This window comes from Mus musculus, chromosome 18 (genome assembly GCF_000001635.26).
Source record: "Mus musculus strain C57BL/6J chromosome 18, GRCm38.p6 C57BL/6J".
Classification (NCBI taxonomy): Eukaryota; Metazoa; Chordata; class Mammalia; order Rodentia; family Muridae; genus Mus; species Mus musculus.
In genome coordinates this window covers 33,840,328-33,854,166 of record NC_000084.6, presented here as the reverse complement: position 1 = coordinate 33,854,166, position 13,839 = coordinate 33,840,328, and the positions used below count along the sequence as shown (strand labels likewise).

The following is a 13,839-nucleotide window of genomic DNA, read 5'->3' as shown; positions in this document are numbered from 1 at the left end:
CGTTCAGGTGGTGACTGAAGTTACGTAATCCTTTTTATTTTATTTTGAGCACGTGATACGCATGTTTGTATGTGTGTATGTATATGCTAACATTTTGTATATATGAATGAGGGTACACACATGGCAATGCACATGTGGGTTGGGACAACCTTGGGTGTTGGTCCTCGCTTTCTGTCTTGTCTGAGAAATGGTCTCTTTTCAGACTAGCAGACCTGTGACCTTCTGGAGATCATCTTGACTCTGCCTCCCATTTTATTGTAGGAACAATGGGTTACAGGTGCACTACCACACCCAACCTTTACTCGGGGCCAGAGGGTTGGGACTCAGGTCCTCAGACTTGCACTGCAAACGCTTTGGCCTCCAGCCCTCTCCCCAGCTTGTCTCTCTGCTTCTAGCACTAGAAATGTTGGTTTGAGTCTGGAAAGTTTCAAACAATCAGGAACTATTATTAACATTATTATTGTTATTTTCTGTATTTTGGAGGAACAGGGCCTCCTCATATAGCCCAGCTGTGCCTAGACTATGTAGACAGAGCTGGCCTTGAACTCGTGATCTTTCACCTCCACCACCCAAGTGCTGGGATTGCATGTGTGATCACCACACCTGGATGTAATTGGTAATTACCAATGAGCAGGTGGAATAGTCCCTAGAATAAATTCCTCTGCCTTCCTTAATGATTAAACTTTGTTTTCAGAGAAGCTTGAAGTGAGTGATTTCCTAATTTAGTGCCTCTGAGATTGAACCAGAATAACTTCTAATAAAAGGATTTCTTTAAATATAATAAAGCATTGTTGATATAATTGCATGGAGCCCAGAACAGCTTTTCTTTTTTTAATTACTAGTCTTTATTTTTATCATGAAACATAATATAGAAGTGCACGAAGTCACAGCTACACATTCGTATTTGATTGTGGGTATCCATATGCTCATGAATGACGTTTAACCACAGTAGTGATGCTCAGACTCCTCCAGCGGCTCCTAATCGTACCCTCAGCATCCGTCTCCCCCGTCAGAGGACACTGTTTAACTCATGGCAGTTATTTACTCTTCTTTGTAATTTGGCTGCGTGTAGAGCTTTTTTTCTGAACGTGTTTAATTGTATGCTTTTAATGTTGTGTGAGTAGGTCATGGGATGTGCTCTTGGTCCCTTTCATCAGCTTTGTGTGCAGAGCACTAAAGGCTGAATATTCAGGCTAATGCTTATCGGTTTTTCTCTATGTTGGTGTTGGTGGATATTGTGCTTAGCTATCTTATACTGCTAATACGTACCATTTCTTTAATAAAGCCACCCAGTCAGTTTTAACATTTGGTGCTCAAAGCTCACAGGAGTTTCTTGCCAAACACCTCTCCAGGCCTTGTCTGGTCCTCTCTGAGCCCTTACACACACAGCATCTCCTTTCAGCCTCATAATAACCCTGCAAGGCAGGGCACTGATAAAAGCATATTTCCATTTTACAGCAGAGGAAGGAAAGCATGGTCCTCAGAGCTATAAGGAGGTGGGGCGATGTCTATTTAGGGACAGAAACCCTGGGTGGTTTTTGTTTTTTGAGTCTTTCTACTGCATTCTTTGAAGTGAGATGTTAAGAACCAACATTTAGCTATTGTGTGAGAGCTGTTGTAGCCTGCCTGCCTACCTGCCTGTCCGTCTGCGTCTTCCCTTCCCTTCCCTTCCCTTCCCTTCCCTTCCCTTCCCTTCCCTTCCCTTCCCTTCCCTTCCCTTCCCTTCCCTTCCCTTCCCTTCCCTTCCCTTCCCTTCCCTTCCCTTCCCTTCCCTTCCCTTCCCTCCCCTCCCCTCCCCTCCCCTCCCCTCCCCTCCCCTCCCCTCCCCTCCCCTCCCCTCCCCTCCCCTCCCCTCCCCTCCCCTTCCCTTCGCTTTCTTCTAAGACAGTCTTTCTTGTATAGCTCTGGCTGTCCTGGAACTCACTCTGTAGTCCAGGCTGGCCTCAAACTCAGGAATCTGCCTGCCTCTGCCACCCAAGTGCTGGGATTAAAAGGCATTTGCCACCAAGCCCGACATGATGTAACATTTTGACATTCACCGCTTATTTCTGTCCTCACACCAAGCCCATGAAGGAAGTGCGTGAGTTTGTTGTATGATTTCCTGGATGTAGGAATGACACCTGATTTACCATTTCTAAAGTCAGTTTAATCTGTCTGACTTTAGGTCTCCTCCTCCCATTAGTCTTGAAGACACAATCCTTTATGATGATTCTGTAGTGGCAAAAATAAACCACGAGTTAAATTTGCAGCAGAGTACCTTAGTATGACCCCCATTTCTCTGAAAAGGACTGTAAGATTCCAAGGACAGATCAAGAGTACCGTGGAGCAGGTCTGCTGTGCCCTGAATTTACTGCTTGTCACGAGCTCTGTGAGCTAGAACACACAGAGACAGTGCCATGAAGTGGAAGCATTGCTTACTACTTAAGCAGGAAGCAAAGGGAAAGAGAGGCCTAGAATCCCCTGTGGGCTGGACTTTCAGTGCGTAAGGAAGCTTCCCCGGGGCAGGTAGAATCTTAACCGAGCTCGCTTCACTCTGCCACACGTGAGGGACTCCAAAAGGCAACATAACTCTGTATTCTGTACTCAAATGGTCCCAGAGGCCCCGGGCTGAAGCTCAGACTTGACAGGCATGGGTGTTCAGGGAAGAGGAGAAGAGCTCAACTGTCCTGGAAAGGACATCTTTGACTCACAACGTCACCTTTCCTGGGAGGCGCAGGAATAAGGGCTGGGTGTCAGATGCTCCCTAACTCAAGCCCACGAGGCCTCCTACACACTTTACAGTTAGTTTTCCAAAGTGCAGACAAGGAGAACTGGGTTAGTCGGGGCTCTCCCAGAGAGCCTTTTCTGCAATTACATAGTATTTCATGTAAGTCAGCATCTTAGGCATGATCTTCCAGTCTTGTAACTGCTGGTCTTAGGTTTAATTTTAATATATTATAATGCCATTTTTATGTGAGTAGCATGAAGTTAGCCCGTTGTGCTAACTGTCCCATGCTTATGATTAATAAGCGAATTTCCCACTCTCTAGTACTTCAGAAACACCATTTTTTCCCCATCTTCATGCCCTCCTTTTAGGTTTTTTGCTGTTTTGTTTCTTTACCTCATTGAGTCTAATGAATGTGCCCATATGCACATGCATGTGAGATCACCCACTGAGCAAGGACAACTGTCCAGGGGCCGCACTCCTGGGAAGGAAGAGTGGTGCTGGCCTCCTAAGTTGAAGCAAACATTTGAAGAGATCTCCCTGGCCCTTACACCCATCACTGGGAGCTTTCTTGTCCAAACCCCTGCCCCCACCAGGCCCTGTGGAGGAGGGCCATCTCATAGAGCTGCTCCGAGAAGAGACCAAGATGGGTCTATAATAAGGCCTCCTAGGCTCAGAATGCCAGCCGCCCAGAGTCCATCTTGCCAGAAGCCTGCCTGCTCCTCTCCCTCCCACACCGGTTTGCCTGGCTCAGGCTTTCTCTCAAATCTCCGTTGCTAGGACACAGTCATCAGTAACTGGCCAGGAAAGAAACAGTTCTCATTTGATTTTTTTTTTTTTTAAACTAGGCTGGGATATAGTGCATTGGTAAAGTGTATCAGGGCCCTGGATTTTATCCCTCCAGTTGGCAGGGGCGGGGAGATGGGGGTGGGAGAGAGAAGCTTACAAATGTTCACTGGCTAAAGGAAACGAAAGTATTACCTTAATAAATAACCTTGCTATAGTTATTTAAAATATTTGAAAACTTTGACAAAATGGCAAAAATGGAATCTTTTTTTCCCCCAGTTTTGGGGGTTGAATCTAGGTCTGCATGCCCTACCACTGATCTGTATCCCCAGTTTCTTCCTAGTTTTTATTTTGGGGGACTGGAGAGGTAGCTTAGCAGTAAAGAGTACTTGCTGTTCTTCCTGAGGACCCAGGTTAGGGTTTCAGCACTCGCGGCAGGTGGCTTACAACCACCTGTAACTCCAGCCCCAAAGCCATATGCAAACGCACCCACATACAATTAAAACATAATAATAATATTTTGTGTGCATGTGTGTGTGTGTATTTGTTTTGGGCCAGGGTCTTGATAAGTTGTCCAGGCTGGTCTCTGACTGTTCTACCAGACCAAGCCTAACAATTTTTAAAATACAGAGTCATTGTTTTAAGACTCTCCTTGCATGTGGCAGAAGTGGAGTTATAGGTTAGAGAAGACAGGGGTGTTTTTTTTTTTTCTGTAATAAGTCCAGCTGTTGCTTTTTATGGATTGAATTCTTTTAATGTGCTCACTGAGGTTTCAGAACTGCAGTTGTTGGAAATATCAGCATATCCTCTCACCTTGTCATTTTACATTTTGGGGTAATTAACAAGTTGTGATAGTTTTTGTCAGTTTTCCATTTTCGCTTACAATGCACCTTTTGCTTTAGATGTTCTTTTATTCCCCCAGAAGAGAAAACAATTTATTTTGACTAGATGATTGGCCCCACTTCACCTGCACCCCAGCTCTCTGAGTTCAGAGAAAATTGTATTCACCTCTCAGTCAAGAATAATACATGTCTGGTAGCTTAAAGGTCATTGTGTTTAGAATCTGCCAAGCATAGGCCTTGGCACCTCTATGAGGAAGTACATTCCAGAGTCAAATCTCTGCACCCCATAGCCTGCTGCCCCACCCAGGAGAGTTCAGTGCCAGGGCAGGCAGCCAGAGCATTCCTGCAGATCAGTGCTGCCTCTGTGGATAGAGCCCGGTGTGTGGAGCGGGGAGGGGAGGCAACAGGCAGGAAATACGCATATTTTCACAGCCCGTCTCTGATAAGGCCTTGGCAACTCAGGCAGGTGGGTTCTTGTCAGGAGTGTCTGCTGTAAGTAGGCAGTAGGGATAATAGAATATTGAGACAGAACCCAGATAGAGTCAGAAGAGTAAGGGCATGGTCTCCCTGTAAAATATATATTTACTGTGTATGAATGCTTGCCTGCATGTATGCATGTGTATCAAGTGCATGACAGGCATCCATGGAGGCCAGAAGAGGGCATCGCATCCCCTGCACCTGGGACTACAGAAGAGCTGTTATAAACTGCAGCACGGGTGCAGGGAACCAAACCCATCCTCCACAAGAGCAGCACGTGCTCTAAACCACGGGCTCATCCATCTCTGCAGCCTCCCTGCCTGGCCGGTCTGTGATCTAGATGGTACTGCGGCTCCTGTGTCTTTCCGTGATATTTCTAAGAAGTTCAATGTGTCCCCTGGGATGCACTGTCCGCAGCGGAGACCATGCCGTTATTCTTCCGGCTCTGTGGAAGGCGCCGAGAACACCGTGCCCAAAAGGATGGGAGAAGGACTTCCGAGTGCAGATCCTTGGGGCTGGGAGTGCAGGCAGACAGCTACTACCTGAGTCATGGCGGCAGGAGAATAGACCCACTGCTACTTTTCATGAATCTTCTAGCGTTTTAGGAAGCATAAAACCTGGATATTTATGTATACTTTTCAAAATTTAAAGTGTTAGTGATTAATTTCATTAAAAATAACCTGTGTGCTAAATGAGTGACACATTTGGTTTGTGAACCACCTCTTTGGGATCTGTGATTGGCAGAGTAAGGGAAAATGGTTAACCTACCCCATGGCCGTGAGATGCCATCACCTGTCTTGAGACTCCCAGTGGGCGTCCTTAGTAACACCTGGGAGAATCTCATTTCCTTCCAAAATTCCATCACCCTGGACACAAACACTTTGTTATTAGTAGGTTGATCAGCCAACTACAAGGGTGCGACATTGCCACACAGCTAGGGACCATAACCAATGATTCACCTGTGAGTAGCAGCCTGGCATGTCTGTTGGGCACATCGGGTAGGTCCAGCCAAAGCAGGACGGAGGGAGAAAGCTTTGATGCTGGGAAGAGCTGGCTCACCTACTGCAGTGTAGCTCTGGACAGCTGAAGCTTTCATGTCCAGAAAGGCAAGCTTCATTTATTGGACACTTGCTCTAGCTGCTCAGTGTGTTAGGTGGGAGTTGGTAGAAACCCAGCATAGCTTATTGCCGTCAGCTCTTTTATGGTAAGGCAGACAAAAGGGAAGCTGTGAGTGTGAACAGGGACCGGTGTATCATCCACCCAAGGCAACGTGGATCCAGTAAATATTGGAAGATCTGATAAATCCGAGTTTGGCCTCAGGTATCCATGTCATTAAGTACGCAGTATTTAAAAGGCACATAACTAATTTGAGCCTCAGTTTCTTCATCTGTCAAGTGGGGATGTTTACCCTGCCTCCTGGGTTATTGTCCTGGAGATGGTGTTTCAAGCAAGTTGAACGTCTTATCGGCTTTAGTGGGGCCCCGGTCCACTTTAGTTTCCTTCTGAAAACCACCCCGTCAGTGTTTGAGTTATTCTTATGATGGATGCCATCATGCAAGGATAATAGGACTGTTACTGGACTGCTGGAAGTGGGGGATGGGAAGAGCCGGTGTAAGTAAATGAATAGGGATGGAGAGGAACTTGGAGACTTTCCTGTCACGGAACAAGATTCAGTGTTAAGGGAATTCAAAAGAAGAGGCAGCTCAAGTCACCCTGTTCAGTTTTCTTTCCTTTGTTTCTTGAGATAGAGTTCCAGGCTGGCTGTGAACTCAATGTGCTAATAACACAGTTAGACATCTTCTTCCATATTGGCTTCCTGCTTTTTAGAATATGCTTTCGTCCAAGCTAATGTCTTTCAATTGTGGTAAGAAGACACATGCCATGAAGAGTAGCGTCTTTACAACTTTGAGTGTAAGTTTGACAGTGCAATGCACTCAGTGTTGTGTGACAGTTCCCTAGAAGTTTCCTTTTGTGTCATCCTCACTGAACACACACACACACACACACACACACACACACACACACACTTCAAGTGCGCATTGTTCTCTGCCCCTCTCGGGCCTTCCTATGACAGAATTGTAAAATAACTTCTTACCGCACATTTATAACAGAGACCTACCCGACAATTTCCAAGTTTCCATAATTAATCATTCCTTCTGTGCCTGGGAGCTTCCCTATGCAAAGAAATTAGTTGGTGGTCCTATTGGGTTCATTTTCACGTCCAGAAGACCTTAGAAAGAGAACTGAGAAGAAAGGACAAGGGTGCAGAGAAGGGGAGGACATTATTGAGCAACAACACGGGGACCCCAGGGCTCTGGATCAGGGCTTCCTTAGTAAATTCAATAATGTCTCCTCTCTAGCATGAGCAGGCTGTGTTGTAGGGTCATCCTAATGACCTAAATACCCAGTAGTCAGAAACTGACCTAGAAAGGCACACTATGTATCTGTCAAAAGAAATCTGAGAGCAGGGTTTGAGTTTGTGTTAGTACGGTGCCACAGCCACGTGATACTTGCCATGGAAACCCAGCCTCCACAAGGAGCCCACCATGGGAAGAGAATGTTGTTAACTACGGTTTAGTGAACATTCCTGTGTGCCTGGCTCTGTGTGTGAGCTCTACAGAGGGTGTCCCACTCTGTTCTTTTAGGTGATACTATGACCATGAGAGTTTAGGTTAGAAAGGTGGAGTTTGGGCTTGTCTGAGGACCTCAGAGCCAACGTGGCTGCCATAAGTATATAGAATGATCTATGGAATACAGCATACGCAGGAATGGGGGAGGGGACAAAGCAGCATGGCTCTGGTAATGGCTCATATGCTTCCGATATATAAAAAGACACAGAAATCATGGGTGGGGTATATGTGTGCACACACATGCAGATGGGCTGTGCTTCAAGTTGGTAATCGTAGACGCCTACAAAGGGAAGTGTTTCTGAGCGAATGGAGAATGGGTAGGAAGATGTTTTATTTTAATTTTATTTCATTGTTTCTCTGTTGTAATTTTAAAAAGCCCAGTAGATAATTGTCAAGAATGTATTATGCTGGAAAAATGGTTTCAAACATGTATTCATTTCTCCAACAGAGAGAGTCTCAAAAGGCTCTGAGCTGAGACCACTGAACTAGAAAGTATTCAATGGGATTCATAGAGCAGGTAACGGGACAAAACCAGACCAGTCTTAAAGAGTGCCAGGAGAGTCTCCAGTGTCAAGAAGCCAACCGAAACAGAGAGGACAAAGAAGAACAAAGGCCTGTGGGCTCAGAGAGGGGACGGGATGTCACTGAGCAAGGTGGACTTGGGGCTCTGGATCCAGAAATCCACAAGTCCCCAGCAAGTGTCGAGCCTAGCAATGTTCTCTCTGCACTGTGAGCAGAGCTGAGTTTTCAGAGGTGGGCATAAAGGATGGCTGTGCCTGTCCACGTTAGCCCGGTGTGAGAAAGTTACAGACAGTGTCCACAGAGCACTGAAAAGGGAGAGAGAGCCCTTGCAGGGTCAGAGGTAGGACAGGGGCTTTGTGTTCTAGGTAAGGAGCCAAGGCCAGAGGATGTGGGGTGATTGCTAAGAGGAACGGGTTCTTTAGCTTGGAGGATGTCTGGATTAAAATTACCCCGGGCTGGGGACTGGAAAAACTGGGGACTGGAAGGAGACTTGGAAAAGATGAGGATGTGACAGGGCTCACACCTGCTGGTCTCTTCACGATTGTGTTTGCGGCTCCTCTCCAGGTCAGCCAAGGACAGGAAAGGGAAGACATTAGTGTTAATTCTCTTCCCAGGGCACTAGTACAAAGCACTCTAAACCTAAGCTGCTCTGTGGTGGCTGTGGAGACGATGTCTGGAGAATTAACACGATGCTAACTTTGTTTTGGACAGAATGCGGTTTGGGCTCTTCTTTCTTAAAGTGACTCTACTGAGATAAGGTCAAATCTGGCTCTCCACTTTGTCTCCAGCCTGAATGTGAGAATGCTCTGAGGAGAATTTAGGTGGCTCGGTGCCTGGTTATCCAAGTCTCTCCCTTGGGAAAGGGTGCTGTGGTAGGTGAAGAAAAGGGAAGAGGCAAGGGGAGAAAGATGTATGGTTGTAAATAATTCCTGGTCTAACAGACCAGACTTTGCAGCACAGGCTCTTACTCCACTGTCCATAAAACAAAGGAGTTGAATAAACTTTAAGGAACCCCTCTTCTCCCTAAAAATTCTCTTTTGTTCTCTGGCTTACCTGACTCAGAGTTTGCAAGGATCAAACACACACACACACACACACACACACACACACACACACACACACACACACACACAAAAGGATACCAAAGGCTTTAGGAGAAACCATAGGTGTGGTTGTTGCCACTTCAAAGACCTCACAGATTAGTGAAAACTACCATCCCACTGTAAAATATATCTTTGTGGGGCTAGAACGTTGGCTCAGTGGTTGAGAGCACTTGTCACTCTTGTAGAGGACCAGGTTCCAGTCTCAGTCCCTTCATGGTGACTCACATCCGTGAGTGGCTCCAGCCTAAGGGATCTAATGCTCTCTGCTGACTTCATTGGGCACCAACGAGCATGCAGGGAAAACACTCATAGACATAAAACAACTTCAAACAGCTTAAGTATAAACTGTCATTGGAGATATGTAGCATTTTTATTTACAAAAAACCTGGTTTAGCAGATTCTTTAGACTACCTCAAAGGTTAAATGAAATCCTAATTGCCAAGTCAAGTATATCAGCCATAACAACCCGTGTTCCCATATTACTTTTAAATTATTCTTTTAGTTAAATTTGACCAGCTGACTCTGACATTCACCTCTTTGGTTAGCTCCTTGTTAACAGTGAGTACTGTCCCTCTGGGTGAGAGCCGGGGACAGAGCGACGTTGCTCCTGGGAGGCTTCTGTAGCTTGTGTTTGCCTTTGACAGCTGTGCTCACACAGCTGTGGTCCCAGCCCTTCTTGAACCTCCGTGTGCTTTGGAAGCCCAGTGGTGGGACTGGGCGCTTGTTTGTCGTCGGGATTCAAGGTACTGATTTGGTTTCAAGTTAGGAACGTGCTCTGTTAAATACAACCCGAGTGTACCTCACTTCTCCTCCCCAGGCAGGGGGTTTAGAGCTGTTTCAAATTCTGTTCGGGGCATAGGTTTTCTGAAGCAGACAGCACATGAGAGTCACAACTCTGGTTTACTCTCAGACAGTGAAGTCTGGAGTGGAAAACCTCTGCACAGCTCTGTTTCTCTTGGTTCTTGATTTCAGCCTGAGTTCAGGGTAGCTATAGCAGGTGCCGGGTGAGGAGGTGAGGCAGGAGATAAAGGAACTACAGTCACTGCAGCCCCAAGTGCCCTGTTGAGCATGTGGAGTTCTTGGCTCTGTGTGTGTTCTAACTAGAGGGCAGACGGGGAAAGCCCTCTGTAAGTGTGGCCTTGTTTGTTGTGAGACTAGGGTTTCTGAGGAACTCCCAGACCCCTCCAGAGAAGATGACTTGGAATGCAGTGGGTTGGTCACTTAGCTCCACAGAGCCAAGCATCAGGGGTTGTGTTGTGGTCCCTTGTCCTGCCTTGCACAGCTGGTTTGCAGAGAAAGGAAAGTGGAGTTGACCTTGAGAAACACTGAGGGAATCTTACTGCTTTGAACACAGGGCAAGGGAGACTTTGTGTCGATGAATTCCAGTTTGTCAGATCCTTCAGGGTCTGCACCTCGAATCTCTATTTGATCAGAGCTGGCTTTGCCACTGGACGAAACAATGTTAGTAACACTGTATAGGGGATAGTTTTGTTTCTTTCTTTTTAATTAATGAGGAGACCAAACCAGTGTCAAGAAGAACTCATTCAAAGGTGAACAGGCAAGAGCAGACTAGGATTTGAATCTAGAACTTTAGGATACTAGGGAACGTAATTTAAAAAAATCAGTGTAAATTTGAAAAAGTAAACCATCTAGAATTACTTGAAAATACACAAACCTGCTTTCCCTCCTGTTATATGATTTCTTATTTCAGCAGGTACACCTTGCTTAGATGTGTGTTTGTGTGTGTGTGTGTGCCTGTGTGTCAGGGTAGAGGGAACTGTGCCAGGGTATGCTATATGTGGAGGTCAGAAGACAAACTGTGGGAGCCAAGCCTCCTGTTCCTCCCTTGCATTCTGGTAACTGAACTTGGGTTCTTAGTCTTGGCCGCAAGCACCTGTGCCTGCTGAGCCATGGTGCCAGCCCCTAGCAGATAGTCTGCTGACTTCTGAAGGAACAGCACGCCAGTCTGCTGGGACTCTGTACTAGTCCAGGCTGGTCTCGAACTTGTGCTTCTCTTGCCCGACTCTAGAGTGCTGGCTTCACAGAGCTGAGCTACCATGCTTGGACTGTCAAACTAAAAGAAATGACCTAAGGTTTGGGGGATGGCGTTTTACCACGCAATTTCATGTCAGCTGCAGTGAGCTCTGGGAAGCGTTTGCTTGAGGATGTTCCCTTTTGTTGACATTGTTTCTGTTCTGCCTTGACGCCTGCGCTTCTGCGTGCTGTGTAAAGGATTTATTAACGTAAGGTCAGTCTGATTAGACGAGTTCTGGGAAATGACTGTGAGCTCTCTTCCTGTAAGTGCTCGCTCGGCATCGCAAGCATAGCTACCCAAATGGGAAAAGAAAGGAAAACTGAAAACCTATTACATGCTCACATTCAAGCCTTAACTTTACCACAAAGGACACCTGTTAGCATCTCCTTCTCATTTAGCAAGAATTTATTGAGCACCTCTGACATGTGACCCTATTTCATGCAGCAAAATGAATAAATAACACTAAAAAAACCCAAAACAAACAAACATGGCCTCTCATCTGTACAAGTTACAAACACAAGACTTTAGCACCTGTAACCGCTGTGTCAAGGACCGTCTATAAGCTGTCTTATTCAATCCACTTGTTCACTGTATGGTGGATGGTAGGTACCCCATTTTGTGGGTGAAAGAATAAAGACCAGGATGTTCAAGATCATTAGATCAGCTGGTAATGGGTAAATTAGCAAAGATGAGAAACAGATCTGTAGGTAATGTTTGCATGCTTAACCCCTTACAGCCTAGAAATATGGAAGACACAGTTCAGGCAGGCAGGCAGCAGGCAGGCAGGCAGGCAGGCAGGCAGGCAGGCAGGCAGCAGGCAGGCAGGCAGGCAGGCAGGCAGGCAGGCAGGCAGGCAGGCAGCAGGCAGGCAGGCAGGCAGGCAGGCAGGCAGGCAGGCAGGCAGGCACGGTGGGGCTGACTAAGAGAGGAGAGGGGCTGAAAAGATGACTCAGCAGTTAAGTCTTGGCTGCTCTGTCAGAGGACAGAGATTGGGACTCCAGAACCCCTGTGAGGTAGTTGTCGCTTCAGTCAGTATATATCCTCAGACACATAGATAAATAAAATAATAAACTATAAAATAAAATGTCTTTAACAACAATAATAAAGGCCACACATGATGGTTATGCCTTTAATCCCAGCAGAGGGGGTTGTGGATCTCTGTGAGTTCAAGGCTAGCTGTGGCTACTTCTCAACAAACAACAGCAGATCCTTGGAAAAATCGAGGAAGATAATTTGAGTGAGGCTAGAGGTAATCTCTGGTAAAGGAAGCCATTTTGAAGGCTAGCAGAGTAGATCTCTAGCTGGCATATGCAAGTCCTAGGGTAGAGTATTTAGGAAGAAAAATGAATACATTTTTAAAATCATCCATAAGGGCAGAGCTGAGGTGTATATACTAAAATGCAGTTCAGAAGGCAGAGGGTGTGGCTTCTGTTTGGTGTTTACTTTTCTCTCCATGCTCCATGTCTGTGTGTCTGCCTCGGCCCTTCTCTCTCCATCTCCCGCCCATCTATGTCTGCCTCCCTCTCTGTGGGGCAGTAGAGGGCAGGTAGTGACACCTCGCTTCGGCAAGTTTCTTCAGCTCAGCTCCAAAGAGCCCTCCCTGTTTGGGGTCAAATGTCCTGACTCTTGTCAGGGGACATAAGGTCAGGGAGGATTTTTAGGCCACAGGTAGCTTAGATTGAATGAGTTTTTAGATTATTTTTTTTCCCTGAAAGAAATCTGTCTGTGGTACTCGACACGCTGGCTCTTGTCCCCAGTGTGCCCTTTGCCGTTGATCTTCCCGTATTGTACAGAGGAAAGTCGAGCTCGCCTGCAAAGGAAGTCTGTTGTCTCCACGTCTTTAAAGCTCCGTGGTTGGTGTTGGGGAAGTAAAGGGTTCTAAAGATGAAGCCACATGTCCTTTCCCCAGTTGTTTTCTCATTTTGACTTAACAACACGGTCGAGAGGCCCTAATGTGTCACCACCAGATTGGTAACTGTGAGGGTGCTTTGGGACGTCAGTGTGACCCTCACTTAGTGTCCCCACTTGCTTATGCGCACAAGGAGCCTTAAAACCCAACTGGATTAAAATGGCAATGGAGCCAGGGTTAAACTGCTTCACTCTAACAAAACAAGTAATTTTTTTTTTAAAGATAAGGTTTCACTGTGTAGCTTTCATTGTCCTGGAGCTCTCTTTGTAGGGCAGGCTGGCCCTACAAACTCACAGAAATCTGCCTGTTGTTACCTCCTGAGTGCTGGGATTAAAGGTGTGCACTACCACATCCAGTCAACAGTAAAATTAAAAACATTTTTTTTCTTATTTATGTGTGCATGTATATGTACGTTCAAGTGCCTGTAGAAGGCAGGCAAAGGCATCAGGCCCACTGAAGCTGAAGTTACAGGCAGTTGTGAGCCACTGAAGTGGGCGCTGGGAACTAAACTCTCATCCCCTGAAAGAGAAGCAAGAGACCTTAACTGTGGAGCAATCTCTTTAGTTTCCTCAATATAAAATTTGTTCTTTTTGTTTGCTTAGCTTTTTTGACAGGGTCTCACAATGTAGCCTTGGCTGGCCTGGAGCTTGCTATGTAGACCAGGTTATCCTCCAACTAAAATAGATCTATCTTATCTGCCTTTGCTTCCAGAGTGCTGGGATTTAAGAAGTACACACCAGAACGGGTCCAAAAGTAAATTTCTTAATTGGGTATAATATATGTAACGATTAGGAAAATGAGACCCATGTATTTCATTAGGCACTGCGTTCT

The 13,839-nt window shown here is 46.1% G+C and overlaps 1 protein-coding gene across 12 annotated transcripts in view; it reads left to right on the top strand.

Annotated features, from left to right (window-relative positions):
* Nucleotides 1–13,839, top strand: part of Epb41l4a (erythrocyte membrane protein band 4.1 like 4a) — a 211,158-nt gene that overhangs the window by 153,318 nt on the left and 44,001 nt on the right. The window lies entirely within an intron of this gene.